This window comes from Capsicum annuum, unplaced genomic scaffold (genome assembly GCF_002878395.1).
Source record: "Capsicum annuum cultivar UCD-10X-F1 unplaced genomic scaffold, UCD10Xv1.1 ctg82723, whole genome shotgun sequence".
Lineage (NCBI taxonomy): Eukaryota > Viridiplantae > Streptophyta > Magnoliopsida > Solanales > Solanaceae > Capsicum > Capsicum annuum.
The window spans coordinates 65,485-76,398 of NW_025893537.1; positions in this window are offsets into that span (position 1 = coordinate 65,485).

Genomic DNA, 10,914 nt, shown 5'->3' on the forward strand with positions numbered 1-10,914 from the left:
TGAAGTATCCTAGGGAAACAGCCAAGGATACTCATTCCTTTCACTAGAGGGTCATACTTACAATCAACCATTACATTGGTCCTTAAGAGAATGCAAACATTCAAGACTAACGGTATGTGGTCTAGAAGTCCTCTCCTAAAAACAAGCACTCCAATATCCGCAAATTTCCCAAACATATGATCACTATGAGCAAAATTAATAGCAAGAGTTTTATCACACAAGCTCAAAGGGTCATCAACACTAGCTTGAAATATTTTGGTCACACCATTCACATTATCAAGTAGTGTACTAAACTTAGGAGTAATTTGATCTTCACACATATCATCATGAGTACTACCAAGTAAAGATTCATGCCTTTCTACACTAGGTAAACCCAAAATCACATCACCTTGGCTACAAATGGCCACATCAAAACATTTTAAACTTAAGGGAGTATAGAGTGTACAAATTTCACCTTGGTTTGCACTAGGGCACCCCACTTGCTTTGAACTGTCGGCCAAGGGTGCAATGGGAAAACCAATATATTTGTGAGGGCTTTCTTTTTTATTCTCCATTATAAATATAACATTATGTACCTGCATATAAGAAGAAGCAATGCTAGGCAAAGTGATAACATTTGGGTGAGTGAGTAACAAGGATTCTTCGTGGACTAGATCCATAATCATACATTTCTTTCCCTTTCAAACTTCATATGCCACGACTTTTCTTTCCTTTTCCCTCTTTTCTTCAAACTCTTTTGGTACCTCACCATCAAAGTTATCTCTATATTGAGGCTTGAAAACATCCCCTCGGGTTTTAACTCTCCCTCTTCTTCTACTTAGATGTGTGTGTTTCGCTTTAATGAAGCTTGGAGAGGAGGCATTGGATTTTATGAAGTGTACGGTCTTTGATCAAGTTAGTTTGGGACTTGGTAGTTCTGATTTTGAGGTGGAATTTGAATACCAAATCTCTCTTATTAGACTTGGTTCAATGGAGGGTATAGAGGTCTACTTGGTTCTAGGATTAGTTGAATTTGGGTTTGGGTTTGTGGAGGCTTTGGTGGACATAGTATATCTAAACCCACATTCATTCTAATCATGTCACCCTTTATTGAAGCCAAACCCGAGTGTATCATTTTCATATCTCTGCCCAACGACTAAAGTTTAGCCAAGATTGTACTAGCAACATCATTTCCTAAAACTTGGGAAGTAGTACTCTAGGGTCCCATGATTCAAGTACCTAAAGAACAAGCAAAAACCTACAACATGAGCAAACAAGTTAGTTCAAATATATTGACCACTCTCACACTTGATTCTAACCTCACACTTAGTTTCACAAGTGTTGATACTTTGGCATGTACTTGGCAAGTGAGTGAGGGATGATTCTAATTTAGTCCGAAATCAATTTTTGTTGCAGATGAAAAATAAGAAATAGATTATGGACTTGAACCAACAAGTTACAACGAAGTACAAATGAGAAAAACACACAAACAATGATGACATGAAACAAAAGGACTCTAAGCTAATTATCAACCTAGTAGGTAGTTACTAGTGTGCTAATTAGTGATAGAATCAACACAAAAGAAACTAGAAACAATAAATTGAAACTTAGAAATCTAATTGAGAACTCAATTTAATTGTTATACTAGTGATGACATGACATCTTGTGATTGGACGTCACTTTTCAAAATTTTCAATTCCCAACTTTCTTGTTTCGGCCAAACACACTTTAGGAAAAGAAGAAAACCAGTTTTAGAGGGAAAAATTGAAGGTTTGGAGTCCTTTCAAGCTTCAATTTGAATTTGAAAACAATTGGTCCCCTCAAGTGTACTTTCAATTGCATTTGTTTGTCCCCTTGTCCCCTCTTCCTTTTTAGAAGACTTAGAATATGCTAGGGAATATTTTTGTACAAACACTTAGTGCACTCTCTTTCTTCTCCCTTTTGGATCAAACAAGCTACTTGAATATTCTTCTTCAACAATATTTGAAGATGATGGATGAACAAGATGAATATTCAAGAGTTGACCAAGGTTTGACCACTAGGCAAATAAACTCTAAATTTAATTTTTCTTGTAGATCTAGGTTCCCTTTGCCAAGACAAACTCAACTAACAACAAATCAGGTACAAACGCCCATAATATCAGAAGTTCACACGTTACCAACTTCAAATGGTGGATCTATCTCAAAACAATCAAATCTTATTCCAAATGTAGATCTAGACTCCTTAGGTGCTAGGGAACAAGGACCTAGCACAAGAAACCAACAAAACAAAACTAAAATTAGTAGATCTATGTTACAAGTTTCGGACCTACTACTTAAACAAAAGATACTACTTTTTTGAGATTTTTCTTGACTCTAGACTCTTTTTTTTTTGAAGATTTTCTTAGATCCAAGACTTAGAGTTGTGGGAACAACTCTAATACACGGCTCTGATACCAAATGATAAGAGAACAACCTAGAAATGTAAAAACCAGCTAGTAAATAGAACAAACAAACACTAAGAAATCCAAAAACAAGATAACACAAATTAAGAGAAGAAGATGAGATGGGGTAGAAGACAACACACAAACAGATTTAACACTAAAAGAAGAAGAAATGCATAAATAAAATGGATAGGTAATGAGACATAGATCTTCAACAATAGATAGCACCAAGGTGTGTATCAAACACCTGGACACACACCACCTATGACGACAACACCGCACTGTTAGGAAAACACAAAGGGAGTCAACTTCCCCAAGCACCAACCTTTCTTGCAAAAAAGTCAACAAAAGTGAAATCCTCACTAATGTTGGTCCTAGTTTTGGGTTCACCTCTTAAGGAGGAAGAACAATATCTACAATAAGAGTATATCTAAATAATTCATCAAAGTCTGAGGAAAATAGAAGCTAAAATGTCTATTTATAGTTATTTGCATAATTGACCAATATACCCTTAATGAAAGGTGCTTCGTTGGAGTGTAAAAGAGAGGCCTCAAAAGACCACAATGTCCTTAATGAAATTGAATGGTTAGGGACCTCTTGATTGTAAGAGATGAAGTGTAAAATAACAAAATACCCTTTAAGTCAGGAGCTTATGGAGTGTAAGAGTGGTCACCAAAAGGGTCCTCGGTTCTTCAGAATTGAGGACTATTTTGGTGTATATTTCGTGTCTTCTTGGTCTCTATTGTATCATTTGGTATCAAAGCAAGGTTTTATTTTGTTCCAACAAAATCAATCTTGGAATTGTCATCTTGAAAATAAAAAAGAAAGTGAAAAAGAAGAAAAAAAATAAAGATACTGTTCACGTTTTTAGGCTTTTTCAATTTTTGAGACTTGATTTTTGTGTGTTTCTAGTGTTAGATCCTTGTTCCCTAACACTATTAGTGTCTTGAAATTGAAGATCCCAACAAAAAAGAAGTCCTCACAATCGATAATTCCCAAAGAAATACTAAACCCATTTTTGACCCTTGGTCAAATTTTGAGTTTTTGACTTTGTATTATTCTTGTGTTTTTAGTGTTAGATTTGTGTTCACTAACATTATAGGAGTACAGGGTTTGAATTTGAGATAAATTGGAGGTGATTTGAGCCATCCACCATTGTTGAGCTTGAGTTTGAAGAAACTTGAAGGTGGAATCTCATTGTAGGAGGTTTTTCTAAACTAATGTGTGTTTTGTTTTATAGGATTTGTTTCATATTGTTGTGTGTGACGTTGTAGACTGATTAGGTGTCTTGTTGGACCGTAACTTGAAGTGTTATTTTCGGTACCATAATGGAACCCGAGGCTTTAAATGCTCAAACAATGGACAATAATGACATCAATCTAATTTTGGCTCGCCTTGAAACTATGTCTAGAGTTGTGGCTAGGTTGAATGTGGGTCCTGAGAAATTGAATACGGATGTGGCATTAATGAGTGGGAGATTAGATCTTATGGAAAGCCAAAGGAATTAACCTTCCACCCCCCAAAATAATTCCCCAACTAATACTCCCGAGACCTTACACCAAATGCTATATCCACCAATTGCCACAAATCTAACCAACCTTTATTTCCTAAGCCGAGAATAAGATAGACCAAACCATCCTCCACTCGACCAAGTCCAATAAGAAGGGATCGGAACCCAAATACCACCACCAAAACCGAACCCTCTCATCCAAACTCTACTTGACCAAATACCTTACTATCCAAATCCAATCCTACCACTGCAAGCCCCACTTAACCCAAATATACACATTCATATTGAGGGCTATGGTAGGGGAGGACAACATGATGGTTATGGGCCGTATAATAATGTTTACTTGAGGGAATAAGGATTGATGGGTATACATGAGAAGTTAGGTCGAGAGGTGAGAGCTGTCCACCGAAACTGAGATGTAAGTCTCAATTCCATCAAAGTAAGACTTCCCATTTTCAAAGGTGAGAGTGATCCCAAAGCCTACCTTGTATGGGAGTCATCTTGTAACAAGATCTTCTAACTTAATGATCTCACAGAAGAAAAAAAATGATATGCTATAGCTCACTTCGAAGGGTATGCTAATACATGATGGGAATATGTTAAACAGTTTGGGAATAAGATGATTGGGGGATAACCTCCTCCTTTGTTTTGGTTGAAGAACCTTATACGATAAAGGTACTAGACCGAGACTTATTGGCATGAGCTCCTTGCAAAATTATACAATTTGAGTCAAGGGAGCAAAGGTGTCATGGCTTACTACGATGAATTTCAACAATTGATGTTAAAACTTGACCATCGAGGTGAGCAAGTAAGTCATGACATTATGCGCTTTAATATTGGGTTAAAAAAGGACATCACCAGTCGCATGATGCTTCACAAATTTGACACCATATATGGTATATTCCACTCAGAATTAGAGGTTGAGAGAGAGCTCAAAGAGAACTCATTCATGGCTTCCCAACCCAAGGCCACCAAGGATGTCCAAAAACATCCGCCACGGTATTAAGGTAAATTGAATTCTACTTCCAATCCTAAGGGGTTTCAATGCTTCAAGTGTCAAGGGTGGGGGACAAGGCCAGCGAGTGCCGAAATCAAAGGAATATAATCCTAAGGGAGGGTATATTGTACTATCTTGGAGAGAAGGTGGGCATTAAATCGGTTAAGAATAATTTCAAACCACAAGATAGAGAGAAAGAAGAAGCCAAAGTGCAAAATTAAGAGTATGGAGAAGATGTGTGGCCGCAAAAAGGAGATTATGAAGTGTCTTTGTAAAAGAGGTGAGCCCGTGAATTTGTGGTCAAATTCCTCTTAAGATTGAGAGGATGATACAAGTATGACCATGATCATGACAATTTTTGGGTATTTTTGTAGACTAGTCACAAAAAGGCCCTTTTGTCATTTTGTCTATTATTGTAATGTAGTATAAATAGAACATTGTAGGGTTTATTTCTTTAGTTTCTTAATGATATTGAGAGAACACTCCTCTTAGATAGAGATATTCCCAAAACCGTAACTAGGGTCATCTACAAGTATGGAATCACTTGTGTGTTGCATTGCTTGATACATTGGTGCTTGGGTGGTGGACGCCTCTCTTGTATTAATTGTAAAAGATAGGTGATTTTAGTTTTTAGTGTTAAGGGTCCAAGAGTGTCATATGTTCTTGGGTTCTTAAGATTATACCTCCGTTGTCTATATTTCTATCTTTATTTTATTGTAACCGTTGGTAGTGTTCTTGTTGCGCAACCTTATAATTCTTCTGTTGTTGAAATCTTATTGTATTGTTCACCTTCTTCTTGTAGTTACATCAGTTTGGGTTTTCTGTTTTGGTGTCAAATACATCATTATATCTTGTATTCTTGTTGTTGGTAGTAAATCCGAGAGTGGTCACCAAAAGGGTCTTCGGTTCTTTAAACTTGTGCACTATTTTGGTGTATGTTTCATGTCTTCTTGGTCTCTGTTGTATCATTTGGTATCAAACCAAGGTTTGATTTTGTTCGAACAAAATTAATCTTGGAATTGTCATCTTGAAAATAAAAAAAAGTGAAAAAGAAGAAAAAAAGAAAAAAGTTACTGTTCACATATTAAGGGTTTTTCAATTTTTGAGACTTGATTTTTGTGTGTTTCTAGTGTTAGATCCTTATTTTCTAACACTATTAGAGTCTAGAAATTGAAAATTCCAACAAAACAAAAGTGTCAAAATCGATAATTCCCAAAAAGATACTAAACCCGTTTTTGACCCTAGGTCAAATTTTGAGTTTTGATTTTGTATTTTTCTTGTGTTCTTAGTGTTAGATTTGTGTTCTCTAACACTATAGGACTATAGGTTTTGAATTTGAGATAAAGTGGAGGTGATTTGAGCCATCCACCATAATTTAGCTTGAGTTTGAAGAAACATGAAAGGTGTGATCTCATTCGGGATTGGGTGTCTTGTTGGACTGTAACTTGAAGTATTATTTTCGGTACAACCACAATGGAACCCGAAGCTTCAAATGCTCAAACAATGGACAATAATGCCATCAATTTCATTTTGGTTCGCCTTGAAACTATGTCACGAGATGTGGCTAGGTTGAATGTGGGTCTTGAAAAATTAGATACAGATGTGGTATTAATAAGTGGGAGATTAGAACCTGTGGAAAGCCAAAGGAGTCGACTTTCCACCGCTCAAAACAATTCCCCAACTAATACTCCCGAGACCTTGCACCAAATACTATATCCACCAATTGCTACAAATCCAACCAATCTTTATTCCCAAAGCCGAGAACAAGATAGACCAAATTGTCCTCCACTCCACCACGTTCAACAAGAACGTCTTGGAACCCAAATACCACCACCAAACCCGAACACTCTTATCCAAACTACACTTGACCAAAAACCTTACTATCCAAATCCAATCCCGCCACTATAAGCTCCACCTAACCCAAATAAACCCATGCATGTTGAGGGCTATGGTAGTGGAGGGAAACATGATGGTTATGGGCCGTATGATGATGTTTACTTGAGGAAAGAAAGAATGATGGGTAGACATGGAGAGTTAGGCCGAGAAGTGAGAGATGGACACCCAAACTGAGATGTAGGTTTCAATTCCATCAAAGTGAGCCTTCCCGTTTTCAAAGGTAGGAGTGATCCTGAAGCCTACATTGCATGGGAGTCATCTTGTGACAAGATCTTCCAACTTAATGATCTCACCGAAGAAAAGAAATGTTACTAAGCTATAGCTCACTTCGAAGGGTATGCTAATACATGGTGGGAGTATGTTAAACAGTTTGGGAATGAGTTGATAGGGGGACAACCTCCTCCTTGGTTTTGGTTGAAGAACCTTATGCGGCAAAGGTACTTGCCTGAGACTTATAGTCATGAATGTTGACACCCAATTCTTGCTCGTACTTTTTCCTTTAATTACTTTTTCGATGCTTCTTGGCCCTAAACAATTTTCAAAAATTAAATAAAAATAAGATTCATATTTTTTATCTCTATTTTAAATAAAAAGGGAATCTATTTTTCTATCATAATTTATTAAATATAATAAAATTCAAAAAAAATATCTTTTGGTAATCGTATTCGCAATCACATTCTTTCTAATTTTTTATTATTATTATTTTAGGGGCGATATTGTGATCATATACATATGTATATTTCGTTATATAAAATAAATATATTTTAATTATATTCTTATTTTATATGTAAATATTTTATTATATTCTTATGTTTATACATACATACATGTACGTATATTTTGTTAAAAAGATATTAAATTAGGACACGTATACAGATTATGTCTATAATTTATGTACGTACATTCTAAAATAATTTTAGGATAACAGGAAGCATCAATAAAATTAATTTCAATAGAATAAGAGTATTTGGGTCAATAATAATCGAATTTCATTTTTTATTTCACCTGAAATCCAGTCCAATTTTATTCAAACACATAGTAATCCAATCCATCAATTTATTTTAATCCAAAGGTTGATTTTGAATAATCTTTAGAAATATATATATATATATATATATATATATATATATATATATTTTAATTAAGATGAATCTTAATTGTCCTATGGTCAGATCGGACGATCTAATATTCAGTCAAATAGTGCAACACATACATGACCTTTTGATCAGTTACACAGTTTCCCCTTCCCAAAGAATCATACGCGTGACCTGTCCCCCTTCCCCAGAAGCCTTCGACCTTTCCCCATCAACTTTCCCAAAAAATGCAGAAAACTAAACAACCTTCCTTCTTCTCTACTCCCCTCTCTTCTCATTTCTCCCAAAATTGAAACACTAGCTGCGCCGTGGCAGCCATAGCTGCCACCCCTGCAAGATTTCCCTTCTTTTTAGCCATACCAACCTATGAATCCCTTCAAGATCAGAAAATCAGACCCAAATCGATACTTCAATGTAAATTTTATTTCAAATTGGAATTAAATGCACAAAATCATCCCAAATCACGAAGTGAGTTGTCTCTTTCAACTTTTTGAATTTCAATTACCTCCTATTTGAGGTGGCTGTTGGTCTTTTAAATTCTCAGTTTTAGATTTGGACTTTGAAGTCCGAATTTGCCTATAAATATGGGTGTTTTGTACTCCTCAAGGAAGGAGGGAGAGAGGGAAAAATTTAGACTACATTCACAAAAAAAACACAAGGAAAGTCACAAAAAAAATTCTGGTTTCTTCTCTTATTTTAGGCGTGAATTCGAGTCTCGAAACTCGAATTTTAGTATCTGGAGAGATTCTTGACGTCGGAGCTTCGGTTTTCTGCTTAACAAAAGGTAAAATCCATCCTTTTTCTCACTTTCACCTTCTTTCCTTCCATCTATTTCGATCCTATGAGTATGTGATTCTTGAGTTCATGTTGTTGTTGTGGTTTTCGGACCCTGCGAGAAATACAACTCTTAGTTCTAAAGTGGTTTGTATATGTATAGTATATTTTGATTTGAAGTCTGGTTATGGTGTCGTACGTTTGCTTTCCGCATATGGAAGATCGAATTTATTTCTTCCAAAAATGGATTCGAAAACTGGTGATAGCAAATAGTGTAAAAAACTGCTCTATTTCCTTTGTTTTCCATTCATTTGAGTTTTTGTGGATATGCTTGTGTTTATCCTACTTTGGTTTTACTTTTTTCTTACTTCATCTGGGTTGTATCTTATTGAATATGAAAATATGTGAGCATGAAGCTTGTTTTGTTTAGAGTTTATATTAGATTGCGGTCCCCTGTTTTGAGTTTGAATACTTGGTTTCATCTCAGATTTTTATTTTTTTTACTGTGGTTCTGTGCCCAAAATATTTGAGACTATAAACTAGCCTCTCTTATTTCATCTCCATCTCTTTTCATTTGGACTGATTTTGTGAGTATGAGGGATATTTTAGTTTTAAAATTATATGTGGGAATGACGGTGTCTTCTCTTATTTTTACCCTCCTTATCTCAGGTGGTGATTACGTGCATCTGTTGTGAATTTGGAAAATTACCATTTGAGGTGTAATTTTCTTTGTAGTCATGTTTACAGGTATGAATTCATGCTAGTATTGATTAAATCTTTCATTTTTAAGTTAAATCAAGGCTTTGATTTTAATCCAAATCATGTTTTGCTCTTTTCCTTAGGTTTGTTGAAGTTAGCTGGGATAAAAAAAAAGATCTAGTCCAATTTTTAAATATTTGGAGTACAATTGTGTTAGTTTGTGGGTGTGCATCCCTGTAACATGTTTGTATTTCTGGAAAATGGTTGTACATGTGTGTTAAATCTTAAATTCATATTCTATTCTTTGTCATCTTTATATTATGCTTCATCATTTCATTCGGGACTCGGGATATTCCTAATTCTATATCTTTTTTTTCTTTGCATGAACTCGGGCGTTGGAATTTCGATGGAAACTCGGCTTTGATCCAAAGAATGGGTCGACGAGGGTCTAAATCACTAGGAGCTGAGTCCTTCGATAGAAAAGCTGTAGTATCGAGTTTCCTACCTTCCTCGCTACTTTACTATTCGCATTTGTTTCACCAACTTTTGTTACTTGAATATGTATCTTTATGTGGCTTTGATTGAAATCGATTAACTTTACTAGTTTAGTTTCGTTCAACCCTTTTTTTTATTTTATTCGGCTAATTTCTTATTCATTCGACATCCATAGATATAATAACGAGACCTAGTGTAACCACTTATTTTATATTTTTGTACCTACGCATCTACCTTTATAATAAATGGCAAATTTTGCTTTCATAATCACAAAATGAAATACACCTCTGATTGAACAAAACAACTGGTTATTATTTTGTTTTGTAAATACCGAGTAACGGTTTTGTCACCTTATCCAGGGTTTTGTTCTCCAAATGAATCGTCATAAGTATTAAATAGGCTTCATTTATTCTATCCGCTTATGTTTGCAAGTAATTAATCTATCAAAATCTATTATTTCATTCAACTTTGTATAAATTAAACACAGGTAATATCTGCTTCTCAACTCTATTTCAATTTTCCAGATTTTTAAGGTTTTCTATATATGTTATACATTACCGCATTCAAGGCATATTTTACTACTATCATTATCATTGCTATTACTATGAGACTATCACTTACATTATTATTATCAGATTATTTTCACTTTATTATACCTATGTATGTTACTATGACATTTATCTTTAACTTAGTTCAACTTAAATCTATTCGAATTGCGAAAGCGAAAAGAATTTTATACCTTTTCATACATTTCTAAATCCTCATGCATTTATATTTATTTTAAATAAATTTTTCACACTTCAAAAGTATACTTTATTTACCCTATAATGAATTTTATTCACATATTTAACTTTACAAAGTCATAAGATCTTATACTCGCTACTCTACATATTATAACAACAAAAGTTACTACTCTCTCTCATAGTTTTTCAAAATATTCGTTTATTTATAACTATATTATTTCCTTGTATGTGACAGTGTTACATCTTTATGTGTCTTGAATACCTTTTTTTTTTTAATTTTATTTATTTATTTATTTATTTTCTTA